Raw genomic sequence first — 13131 nt, 5'->3', positions numbered from 1 at the left:
AGTCACCCCATCTTGGATTCCCCTAGGTCTCTAGTTTTCAAAAATGCACAGGTTTGGTAGGTTTCCCTATGTGCCGGCTGAGCTAGAGGCCGAAATCTACAGGTAGGCACCTTGCAAAAAACACCTCTGTTTTCTTTCAAAAAATGTGATGTGTCCACATTGCGTTTTTGGGCATTTCCTGTTGCGGGCGCTAGGCCTACCCACACAAGTGAGGTATCATTTTTATCTGGAGACTTGGGGGAACGCTGGGTGGAAGGAAATTTGTGGCTCCTCTCTGATTCCAGAACTTTCTGTCACCAAAATGTGAGGAAAATGTGTTTTTTTAGCCAAATGTTGAGGTTTGCAAAGGATTCTGGGTAACAGAACCTGGTCAGAGCCCCACAAGTCACCCCATCTTGGATTCCCCTAGGTCTCTAGTTTTCAAAAATGCACAGGTTCGGTAGGTTTCCCTAGGTGCTGGCTGAGCTAGGGCCCAAAACCTACAGGTAGGCACTTGGCAAAAAACACCTCTGTTTTCTGTCAAAAAATGGGATGTGTCCACGTTGTGTTTTGGGGCATTTCCTGTCGCGGGCCCTAGGCCTACCCACACAAGTGAGGTATCATTTTTATCAGGAGATTTGGGGGAACATAGAATAGCAAAACAAGTGTTATTGCCCCTTGTCTTTCGCTACATTTTTTCCTTCCAAATATAGGAGAGTGTTTAAAAAAGACGTCTATTTGAGAAATGCCCTGTAATTCACATGCTAGTATGGGCACCCCGGAATTCAGAGATGTGCAAATAACCACTGCTCCTCAACACTTTATCTTGTGCCTGTTTTGGAAATACAAAGGTTTTCTTGATAGCTATTTTTTACTCTTTATATTTCAGCAAATTAATTGCTGTATACCCGGTATAGAATGAAAACCCACTGAAGGGTGCAGGTCATTTATTGGCTCTAGGTACCTAGAGCTCTTGATGAACCTACAAGCCCTATATATCCCCGCAACCAGAAGAGTCCAGCAGACGTAACGGTATATTGCTTTCACAAATCTGACATTGCAGGAAAAAGTTACAGAGTAAAATGTAGAGACAAATTGCAGATTTTTTCACCTCAATTTCAATATTTTTTATTTCAGTTGTTATTTTCTGTAGGAAACCCTTGTAGGATCTACACAAATTACCCCTTGCTGAATTCAGAATGTTGTCTACTTTTCAGAAATGTTGCGGTTTCTGGGATCCAGCATTGGTTTCATGCCCATTTCTGTCACTGACGGGAAGGAGCCTGAAAGCACAAAAAATCGTAAAAATGGGGTATGTCCCAGTAAAATGCCAAAATTGTGTTGAAAAATTGGGTTTTGTGATTCAAGTCTGCCTGTTCCTGAAAGCTGGGAAGCTCGTGATTTTAGCACTGCAAACCCTTTGTTGATGCCATTTTCAGGGAAAAAAACACAAGCCTTCTTCTGCAGCCCCTTTTTCCCATTTTTAAAAAAAAAACGAAATTTTCACTGTAGTTTGGCTAATTTCTTGGCCTCCTTCTGGGGAACCCACAAAGTCTGGGTACCTCTAGAATCCCTAGGATGTTGGGAAAAAAAGGACGCAAATTTGGCGTGGGTAGCTTATGTGAACAAAAAGTTATGAGGGCCTAAGCGCGAACTCCCCCAAATAGCCAAAAAAAGGGTCGGCACAGGAGGGGGGAAAAGGCCTGGCAGCAAAGGGGTTAAGGAGTGAGGGAGGGGGGAGGGGGAGTGGGAGGGGGGGTGTTCGTGCGCGATTGGGTGTAATGACGAGTCGTTCAAAAGGCTCCGCCCATCGGTGGTATGGGCCAATCAGAAACGGCGCAATCTCTCTTAAACAAGCACTTCCCGCACCCGTACAAGCACAATAGATGCGGAAAGGATACCGTGCATGTTTATCAGTCCTGTTACATGCAAAATTTCGTTAAATCCCACAACGATGACAAAGTATGTTAGAAAACTTATAAGCAGTCAGCCTTAACAACAAAAATTATCGTCTTCAAAAATTCCTAAGAAAAATGAGCAAAGTAATTGGTTTTTAGTCGTAAAGTGCTAGATCACTTAATGTATATCTGAAACGCAATTGTGATGTTGTGCAGTCTCATTTGTTTCTGCTTTATGTTTAACTTTGAAGCTTAAAATGGCCGTTGTATTTGCTATCTGATAAGAGTGGTCAAAGCAGTGGTCTGTTTCTTTAGTCCTTCGTCTATGCCTATGTTTTAGCCGGTAGCCGTGCACTTCCTGTAATTTCAAGCAGCTGAGTCAAAAGGCAGAAGGTGTCAGAGAGAGCACTGTAGATCGGGTCGATGAACAGACTGCCTACTGGCTCTGGATATTAGTACTGAAAGGTGGAAGTAGTAATTCCAAAGGCAGAAGGGGGTGTGAGCTATTTAACTCTAGAAATATTTAACTTTTAGGCAATTTACACAGATATTAAGTTTGGGCGTAAAGTGAGATAAAGGTTGAACGAGAGGTGTTTATCCAATGGGCATTGATACCATTGGCAGAGGGCTAGCAATACCACTGAATGTGTGGTATTGATACTACTTGATGAGGGCTTAGGGCTACAACCATTTGGATTTTTGTACCGTTACGCATCGTTGCAGGATGTGGGTCTTGATGGTGGTGGAGAATCGGTACATAAGTGAAGGGGGCATAAATTAGGACGAGCTGCACAGTATGAAAGGGCATTCGTTCTGTGCATAAAACACCTGTGCGCCAAGGGTCATTACTATACAATTCAAAGCCGGGTTATGGTGTTGCAAAGCCTTCCGCGCATCCGGATCTCTTTTCGAAGGGTAGTACTAATAAAGTCAGTGGACAGATGAAGCAAGCAATCTGCAAGAAAAGGTTAACTTTTCCGAAAGCCATTTATTAACCCTCCTTGTAGGATTTTTAACTTATTTTTGGCTGACATTTAAAACTGTGCCAGTCATTTTGTAGCCCCTGTTTGACCACCTGGATGACCATGGAGAGGCTGGTAAGTACAGGTTGAATGCCCACAAATGCGTGTTTTTAAAAATAGCATTATTTCCTATGATTACGTTTTCTGTGTCTACTAGTAGCTCCACATATGTTATTTGTGTTGTCAACACGGAGTTTGGTTTACAGAATGTCTAGGCATTTTCTTTTCCTGTAAATGCATTATTCGGTCATTTTAAATCTGTATACTATACCCACTGCTATACTTTATTTGTGAATTTCAGTCACTTGTTTCCCAAAGAAATCACTCCATCCCTTTTCACTTGTACACAAGTGTTTTTCCCTAACGTTTACCTACCATCTATGCTAGATCTCATGCTGGCGCAAGAGATTTTCTTCCATATGTTCTGAATAAAAAATGGATACTGTACTCTGGAAATAAATATATCGCAATGTAGTAAAGAATTTGTTACAATCATAATACTATAAATCGCTTTCAAAATCAGCTTTAGTGTATACACTTTGAGACATGCGGCTAGATTGCTGCTTTTGTGCTGAACGTCAGGACCTCACCAAATAAAACGTACTTAGTAATTAATGTTTTGGTTTGTGAATCCCTCAGTGAGGGAAAGCTAATTGCTTTGTTTGTGTCAAATGATATTCGTTTCAGAAAACTGGTTTTCATGTTGTTTGTAGGCTTTTGGACATTGTACTGTAGTCGTATCGTTAATAAGGAGAACAGTACACATTTTATATGAGTATTGTGTTAATCTCTGAAACTCGTTATGGGCTAAAGAGCCCACAACCCTTCAAATGCCAATAATAGGACATCGCACAGTGAGAGTATTGCAGGTTGGTATGGTTTTGAGTGAACAGATTGAGTTTCAAGCTTGATAGTGTTTGTCTTAGCTTGCCAAAGCGACAGGAAATATCCGAATCATGATGGGGTGTAAGCAATTTTCAGGTATTGTTTTGGTGTATTTCCTCCAACCGTACCGCAAAATACTTCTTAATCGAAACCCTTCTCCCTGCCGACCAAGGTCGTTGTGCCAGTGCACGCAAGAAGCACAGCCACATATTGTGGACCCCCCAAAATGACGGGAAAATAAGATTACAAATTTCTACAGGTTTGCGGACTGAACTCGTGTTTCCCGAGTCCATTCTTGAGTTGCTCATCCAGTCCACGTTTTCTTTTTGCATTCCAACAGATGTCTTGTTTATCCTCTGGTAAATTCAGGCCCTTAAGTATCAGAATAAACACCTGAGCTGGATAAATGACCACCTAGTATGCAGGAAACTTGAGTGCTGTGACTCACCCAGGTTGCTATAGGAGTAATTTGCTTTTAATATTTCTTGAATTCACGTGATGAACATGCACATCAGACTGAAGCGTGAAATGTATGTTGGCGTTGACTTTGCATAAAAATGTCTGAGGCTTAGCCACGTTTTCAAGTTGTTCACCGGCTTGTGAATATGGCCGGAGTCTAACCTTTTTACAATGGCATTCATGGTGTCAGGCGGGATATTGAAGACATATTACTCTGGGTGCATTCATTCATATGGTGCGACTACAACGACATGTGCAATCTTTGTTCATTTGTGTCTTCAGTTCCAGGGAAAAATAAATGAAAGATAAATAAGTCACTGGTGTCTTGCCAGAAAAATGTTACATAAGAATATATGTAAGTATGATGTGGCTATGTTTCTTAGTATTTTCAGGCAATTTATTTGACAAAAAGGGTAACATCAGAAGACTAGAATTCAAGAATCTGTAAAGTTTACACTGGTAGATCTTCTATTATCCGTGATGTAGCCATATCCAAGGTGTCTCTGTTTAATGAGCCGCTGGAAGCAGTGGGCCGATTTGAACACATTTATTGTATGCATTATGTATTATGATTTAGGTTCAAGTGTGACCCTAGTGTTCAGTGGTTCCAAATGCCAATTCATCCAATTCGTTAGTAGCCCTGTCAACCTAAATTGCCTCGTCGTCTGCTGGAAACATGGCTGGTCCTAAAAAGGTAATGTACACCTGAAGTGGAAGAGTAACCTTTTAGTGGAGAATTAGAATAGAGTAGGGTCGTGTTCTTTTATTTTGAATACGTTTGATTTTTATGATAATAGCAATTTAGTCAGTTGATTGGAGTTCTCGCAAGGTGTTGAAACCAGAAGTAGTCTAGGAGTATACAAAGGTTAGAACTTAGTTTTTGTCGTATGGTATGTCACAGTAATTTGGTTCCATTTGATAGTTATCATTTGATCTTCCTTATTAGGACTTGGACTGGAAGACCTTTGAAGGTCATGTAGACATCTGTTGCTTTCCTTTTTTCTCTTTGATCAGTCATGTTGTTTTTGTTGTGGTTCTGTATGAGCTACAGGCTAGTAGTAGAACTAACTAAGGGAACTACGGTCAGGTTTAGCGTTTTCCATTAAATGCCAAAGGTGGAAATAAAGGAGTGAGAGCTAAGTGCAGCGGAGAGTTAGAAATTGACTCCATGACACTCCAGGTGGACTTTGGGCCTATAAGAGTATCAGATTACATTCTGTATTTTACGTGCTACAGTCTGGCATTTCTGCTAAGTCTGGTGCATTGTACTCTTGAAGCCTGTAAGCAGTAAAACATGGACTTTTGTATTGTATAATATAGACGAATTGTTTTCTATAGGTTGTATGTGTTTTATGCAGAAATGCAAAACTATTTCGTTTCTGACATTTAACAAAACAAATGTGTTATCACAATGGTTAGTTATTGGCAAATAGGGAAACTAGCACATTTGTTCGAATGCCAACACTTTTTGGACAGTAAAGGCTTGTTAGAACCAGCATAGGAAGCAAAGGGATTCCGCACTAAACAAACTCCATGTATAGCAAGAAGCGTTATGATGCGCTGCGTGGGATCGGTGATACCCGTTCCTGTTTCTTCCGAACGCCGAAACAAAACACTACAGGCTGGGTCCATTTAGACCTCAATCTTACTGTTGATATCCCTGTATTTCGGATACTCGTACTGGGCACAGTTTTTTCAATCTGGAAATCTCCCTTCTCTCTACCATAAGAGTTTTTCCAGACTAGTCTGCGAGACTAGTCCACCATTTTTTATTTAGTACCATTTCCAAGTGGTTAACAGAAGTTATAGTTGAACAGTTTCTGTAACCTCATTCTCTAAGCCTTGAAAAAGTCCGAAAGGACGAAACATGTGTTGGCTGTTTTTTCTGTTCTCTCTTATGCCGTGCTATTGTATATGGACATGTTGATCTTTCAGTATTATTGCGTTTTCACTCAGTATAGAAAATTAAAAATTATTCTTCTGTAACTATACTCATCTTGGACTTATATTTGGAGTGCCCTGGTTTGCTCTTGTTTATGCACATTGTACTTACAACACTTGACATAGGCAGCTCATTTTATATGTTCCGCCTGTTTTCTTGTGTAATTTTGAAACCCTTGGTGGTTGGGTTTCCATACCAGGTCTGCACCCAGTGCATTACTGCACACACGATATGTTACTTTGGAACGCTTTGTCTCAGATGTGCATCGTTTAGCATCAACCACCTGTCTGTAGTAATGTTGACCGATGTATAGCAAGATGTATGCTTATGGCAAAAAGTATTTTATAACGTCGCTGAAGTTTATCCTACTCCTAAATGCATCCTGGTGTCCGCAAAGGGGGCACACTGCTGTGACCTCCGGGCACATCCTATGCAACCAATGTGGCGTAAAGTAGGTATGATGTAGGTAATTGATTTGGGTAAATTTCAGGCGTACATTATGGGACACCTTTTTTACCCGTTCAAGTGCATTCTCCCACTGTTTGGGCGACAGAACAGTCCCCAAACATGCGTGCCGTGGAGTTTGCCGAGACATGCGCTATCTGAGTTAGCGGCTTAAAGCGCCGCATACAGCATCATGACAGCCCTTCATCCGAGTCCATGCATCAGTATGAACTGCAACCCTTGGTGCAGGGCAGGAGCTCCTGACCACCTCCCATATGTCTCTGATCGCCAGAACTATGTCATTGTAGCCCAAGAATAGACCACCGCCCAGACCATAAACTTACTGGAAAGGAACAAATCTCCTGTCCATGTATAATTCTTCTATACATGTCACCCCATGTCAGTTGCCAAGGTGTCTGGTCATGCGTCTTCCGTAAGTCCCTCATTCCGGGCACACTCCAAAGCAGCAGCTGTGGGACATATGGCGACATCTGGCGCCTCGGCTGGCTATATTTACCCCAGCAAAGTTTAGTGGTTCGCGCCAGCCTACCAATCTCACGGGACGGGCCACCCAGTGCCAGCAGCCATTCCAGTAGCCCTAGCTCCTCCGCAACCAACATGGGCCACTGCAGCTGAGCTGTTGCAAAGTACAGCTCAGGATCTGGAACCACTAAGCCTCCTCCCTTCAGAGGGCTTTGTAGCATCTTTATGGTAACACGCTTTCAGGCTCTGCCCCAAATTAATTCAGAAAGTAACCTTCTCAGGTTGACAAAGAATGCCCTGGTGGGAATCGTGGGTATTGCAGCAAAATAATAAATTAAACGCTGCATTTTTGCGAGGGAAGTGCAACTCATGGGTGATATAGGTAGTTGCGTCCAGAACCCTGCAAGGACGCCAGCGCCCTGCCATGATTACCATCAATGAGGTCCCTGCCTGACTGGTATACGTTCACTCCCAGATACTGGAATGTCTCTTATTGCCAAGGCAGCCGGGTGGGTTCCAGTATTCCCGTCTAGGTCCGGTCCATTCTCCGCAGAGGGAAGACACAGGACTTGTCCCAATTTACCCATAGGCCTGTCATAGCCCCAAAGCGATCCAGGAAGACAGAGATCAGACAGGCTGCACTTGTGGTCTCTCGAATACATGAAGACGTTGTCCACCTGCAGGGACACCTGATGACATGCAGGGCCCAAATCCATGCCCCAGACTGAGCCATTCGCTCGCAAAATGGTGGGCAGCGGCTCCCTAGCCAGGGCAAAAAATAACAGGAGAGAGGGAGCAGCCCTGCTGGGTGCCCCTGGCGATGACAAATTGGCATGATACTTGGCAACCTGTGTGGACTTGCACCCGCAGTTCCACGTATAATAACCACACTCATTGTAGGAACTCGAGCTCCATACCCATCCCTTCCAAGACCAGCAGTAAGGGTGCTGAAAGGTTTATCAAAGTTCAAGGAGACTGCCACTGGCAGCACCCCAGTCCCTGCAACTGCATCCATGATGTGACACAGCCTGCACGTGTTAGCCTAAGTGGCTCTATGAGGAAGAAATCCACACTGGTCGGGTGGTCCATTATCTGCAGAGTTGGGAGCAAGCAATTCACCAAGACTTTACTTAGGATTTTTTAATTGGTATTTAATATCGTTATGGACGGTGTGAACTAACCTCTAGGGGGTCTCTGCCTGGTGTAGGCAGCACTACTTTGAGAGCTTCAGATAATGAGTCCGGTAGCTGACACCTTTGGTGTGCCTCCTTGTACATTTCTAGCAGTTTGGGTTCCAGCGTGGCCTTGAAAGATGTTTAATGTTCCACAGGAAATCCGTCAGTACCCAGTACTTTATTGGGGGCCATCTAATGGATCACTGCCTGTATCTCTGCGAGCTTCGGGGGCACCTTAAGTTCCTGTATCTACAGGGGGTCTAGCCGGGGGTGGGTTGCCGCAGCAGTATACTGCTGCTGGCAGTCCGTGGGCAGGTTAGTCGGAGGGGAGTAGAGCACTTCATAGTACTGAGCAAAGACCTGGGAGCTAACTATCACTTCCATGGAGTTGCAACCACTCCTATGATGGTTTTGGGGGCCTCGGAGCGCAACAACCACGTCAACGTGTGACATATCTTGTACGTGTGTGCCTGCTGCCGCACCAGTGATGAATTATGATCTAGAAGTTACAGGCAGCTGCTTCTTCTCTATGCTGACCTTTCAGGTCTCTCAAACGCACCCTTGCCGTATTCAAAATCACCGCTTCCACCTCTGTGGCCCAGAGCTGTGCTCTAACGCCAGCAGGCTACCAATAAGGGACGCCCGTGCCCCCCATGCAGTTTTAATGCAATGTCCCCTCATGACCACTTTCATAGCATCCCACTAAACGCTCCTATATCTTGTGGAGCCTTCATTCTCTGCAAAATAATGTAGCAGGTGAGCCCTGATAGTTTCCCTGTACACTGCATCTGAGAGAGTCTCCTCCTTCAAATGCCAGGTCGGAATTGGCGCCATTTCACCCCCCTGGACATGGACATCATAAGGGGGCTATGGTCTTACAGTTTCCTACCGAGGTATTCCGAGCTTCGGTCTCTGGGCCATTACTCTGCATTACAAAATATATAATCTGGTGTGTGCCGGGTGGCCCGGTGCATAGTATGAATATTCTGCGTCATCTGGGTGTCCTAACCGCCAAACATCATGGAGTTGTCATATCCGTCCAATGTTTAAAGTGCTTGCTCGACTTCAGGCCCTATGTCCTGGGCTGGGGGAGAAATGTACGATCGAGATCAGTGTTTTGCACACAGTTAAAAATCCACCTCTACACCCAAAATAAAAGATTAGATGCTTGGTGATCTCGGAGTATGGCTGGGGACAAAGAACTCAGGAAACCTCCCTGATGTGTGTTGGATGCATAGAGTGAGGCCACAGACAGCGGATGCCCATCTAGGTCCTTCTCCAGTAATGTAAACTCCCCCTCTGGGTCCACCATCGCTCTGCTCTGTGCAAATGGGACTCCCTTGGTGCTAGCCAAATCAAGACCCGCTCACATAGGCAGAGTACTTGGTGCCAACAACCTGCCCACTTTAGTTCCTGGTGACCTTTTCTCACACAGTAGCCATTAGGTGCGTCTCTTGCAAGCAGGCGATGTGTATGTGCCTACGTCTGAGGTATGCATATATTCGATGAGAGTGTATAGGTGTTGCCACGCCCCTTACATTCTATGTCAAGGCATTGTAGTTTGCAGCTTATATTATGATCAAGTTGTCCCTCCCCTCAGATCTGACAGTATGCTTATGCAAAAGTTGTGACCCCTTGCCCCGTCTCATCCCACAAAATCTAACTAAACATAACAAAACCATTAACACCCACTCCCTTGGTCTGGACTCTAACATGCATCGTTCCAGTAGTCCCACAATAGTCATGTGATATCTGCAGAACAGTGCATGCAGAAATCTGTGGAGGGTCGGGTCAATAAACAACCAAGAAACGGTCTAGTGTGGGCCCAGTGTGTTCAAGCCCTCATTGTGTCTCCCCACACTCCGTGGCGTACCCCCGATGCATTATGGTCCCTTGCAATCCATAGAAATGACATCTGTCCACTTAGCGGATCCCCACTCCCCCCACCAGCTATGTGCATTTCATTCACCAGTGCAGGTACGGACCTCTTTCAGGCATCTCTCTACAAGGTGATTTCACTGAGGTAGTAATAGAGTCAACATCTGAGGCCAGGGAGCCAGGGCCTCCTGGCATCTAATCAAGATCAATGTCAGGCACCAGCTCTTGGAATCTGTTGGCTCAGTGAAGCAAGACTTCTCTGACTTTGCACTTTCTTCGGAGGCCTGTTTCTCTGAGGGGTGTGAGCGGGGTTTGTGTGGGCGTCAGTGGCATCTGGGTCTCCTGCCTGACCATCCTCGCAAGTCTTCCGCACCTAAATAATCCTGAACTCCTTTAGAATGCTTTCAATTCCAGGCCTCATTGGGTTTGACGAAAAAGTGGGTCATATCAGCCTCTACCATGCTTAGTTTTGCAAGGAAAAGCAAGGCATTTTTTAGTCTTAGTTTCCACAGTTGAATTTTCACAGCTCCAAATGTAGTACAACTCCTCTGGACCTTGGGATTGTAGTCATGATATGCTGTGATGGTATGGCTGCCATGTGACCAAGGGCCCTTCATCCAAAACAGCTGCAGGAGGAGATCTCTGTTCTAGAGTTGAGCAATTGTGCTATCACCAGGCCTGGGGCAGCTCCTGGGGCCAGCGGACGACCCAGGATATGGTGTGCCATCACTACTGAGAAGAACTTAGCTACTCAGCCAGCCAGTACCATTTGAGTGAGCCACTCCTCCAGGAAGAGTTCGATATTGGGACCCTCAGCCTTCGCAGTGAACCCCAAAAAGTGGATGTTGTTGCATCTCGAACCCCCTACTGCGTCCTTGGATCGCAGCTCGAGTTCCCAGACCTCAGCCTGCAAGGTCTTTAGTTGGTCCTGCACCGTCACCACAGTGGGATGCAGCAAAGTGAGTGCCTGTTCCGCCTTATCTGCTCTTGCCGCCAACTTGGTGTACTCAGCCCACAAGAGGCCTGTCTCTACCTGGATAGCTCCAAGCTGATTTTCCATGGCAGCCTTGGAGTCCTGGATGGCTTAGAGTACCCTATTGAGCATGCCTATGTGTTTCTCCAGTTGATGGATCGGGTCTGACGGCGCGGGAGAGGCCGTCAACGTAGCCACTGTCTGTGTCTGCAGGGACGGGGGCCTGAGCATCTTCGGTTTAACCATCTTCCTGTCTGCACCATCCACCGCACTCAGCGGTTCAGTGTTAGTAATCTCAGAAGAGACTCCTGAAGGTTGAGCAAGTTGTCCAGTTACTCTGTTTCTCATGTCTGCCAAAGCGCTTAGTTTAGTAGATGACTGCCCTCTCATCAGAACCTAAGCAGCCAAGCAACAACCAGCCAGAAAGGGTGGGAGGGTGCTTCATCAGAGGTCTCCACATGCCAGAGCGATGCCCCTCACCATATGCGGCCACGATAGGCAAGGCCCTTTCCCTGCAATGGCGCATGACTCGCTTTCTCCTTGTGGGGGGGGCACGCGTGTATCTCGCTGCAGCCAGTCCTCTCAGGCAACATAGCAGCTCCTGCAGAATTTACCACCCATATAATGTGCACTTGGCCCTGTGCGTCTCCCTCAATCCAAATGTCTCTGGGTAGGAGATGTTCCACTCCAGGGTATGTGGTAGGCAAGCCTAGAGGTGGGGGCCCACGCCCTTAACACCCCTAGTATCCTTCACAGGGCAGAAGAACTAGTGCACACAGGTTGCCCAGTTCCCAGCTCACTTCTCTGTCACTGCCTTCATTGGCTAGCAGCATGCAGCGTGACTACCCCAGCGTGACGCAGGACGGCACAGGAAGGTAGGCCTGAGAAACTTTGGGCAGCTTAGTGCCGCTTCTGGCTCATCGGGAGGGGGCGGCCTAGGGCCCCCTGGGAGCGGCCTCTGGCTGACCCAGTGGATGGGGCTACTGTCTCTCTTCCTCCAGCGTGGTAGTTGGAGTAGCTGAGGCTGCGCTGGCGGCGTGGACAGCTGCTAGTACCCTGCTGCTGCCAGGTGCTGTTAAAATTGAAGCCCCAAGAGGGGGAGGCGAGCGCAGCCTAACATCGCTCCTTTGCATACTGGCTAAAGTGGCAGTGAGGCCTGTGTGCACAGAAGGCCACCATGTGGTAGGCACATCACGGTTATTGTCTTGTACCTAAGATGTCAGGCTGCACAGCTCTTGGTAGCTGTGCACAAGCCGACCTTTAGCAGTGCATCCTCCATCGTCACCCTTGTACACAGTTACATGCGGGGCGGGGGAAGCTTTGATGCCCTCACTTGGACCAATGCGCAACTCCCCTCTCCTCCTGCAAGCTGCTCGGCCCGCAGCAGTCACTGTTGGCTTCCAGGCACAACTGGGAGGGGGTTGCATCCTCCGATGTTCGCGCAAGGTGCCATTGAAAGCTTTCCTCCCTGCTTATGAGCCACCCAGCATGTTTTGGTTACCGCTGCCTCTGATCACTGCCAGCTCTCCAGTCATGTGTGCCAGGACCCCACCTCTCCGCTGCCTCCACCTCGCCGTGTGCCGTTCTTCAGGTCCCATGTCAGGAGTGAGGCTCTGCTTCACCAGTTCAGCGCTAGCCCGTAGCAGTCGATAGGATCTGTCCCAAGCCCCCCAGCTCCAAGCCACAGGCGAGCTATGTAGTCCTGGGTTGTAGACCCCACTGTTCAGCTTGCACCGCCAAGCTGCACCTCTAACGGGAGTTCACCGTGCCCCCTCATCGCCAGAAGTCTAGGCGCAGGGAGGTAGTAGCTCCACCATACGAAGGGAGGTCCCCTGGGGCAAATTCATGCAGGATGTAAAGCGATGTAAAGTGATGGGCCTAAAACAGTGCAGAGCCCCACTCGGAGGCGACTGATCCCGCCGCCATTCTGGCCACGTTCCTCTAATCTGTACTGATTATCTAGCTAAAACAAACCAAACGTTTTTGTCTGTTT

General features: G+C 46.6%; 1 protein-coding gene across 1 annotated transcript in view; it reads left to right on the top strand.

The window, feature by feature from the left end:
- The first annotated feature begins 2230 nt into the window (after nt 1-2230).
- SPHK2 (sphingosine kinase 2) overlaps nt 2231-13131 on the top strand; it is a 185317-nt gene continuing 174416 nt past the window's right edge. The window contains exon 1 of the mRNA XM_069200637.1: nt 2231-2974. The gene's annotated coding sequence lies outside the window, so the exon portion shown is untranslated. The remainder of the gene's footprint in view (nt 2975-13131) is intronic.

This window comes from Pleurodeles waltl, chromosome 7, assembly GCF_031143425.1.
Source record: "Pleurodeles waltl isolate 20211129_DDA chromosome 7, aPleWal1.hap1.20221129, whole genome shotgun sequence".
Taxonomy (NCBI): domain Eukaryota; kingdom Metazoa; phylum Chordata; class Amphibia; order Caudata; family Salamandridae; genus Pleurodeles; species Pleurodeles waltl.
Note: the sequence above shows the minus strand (reverse complement) of the source record. Positions and strands in the feature narration are given on the sequence as shown.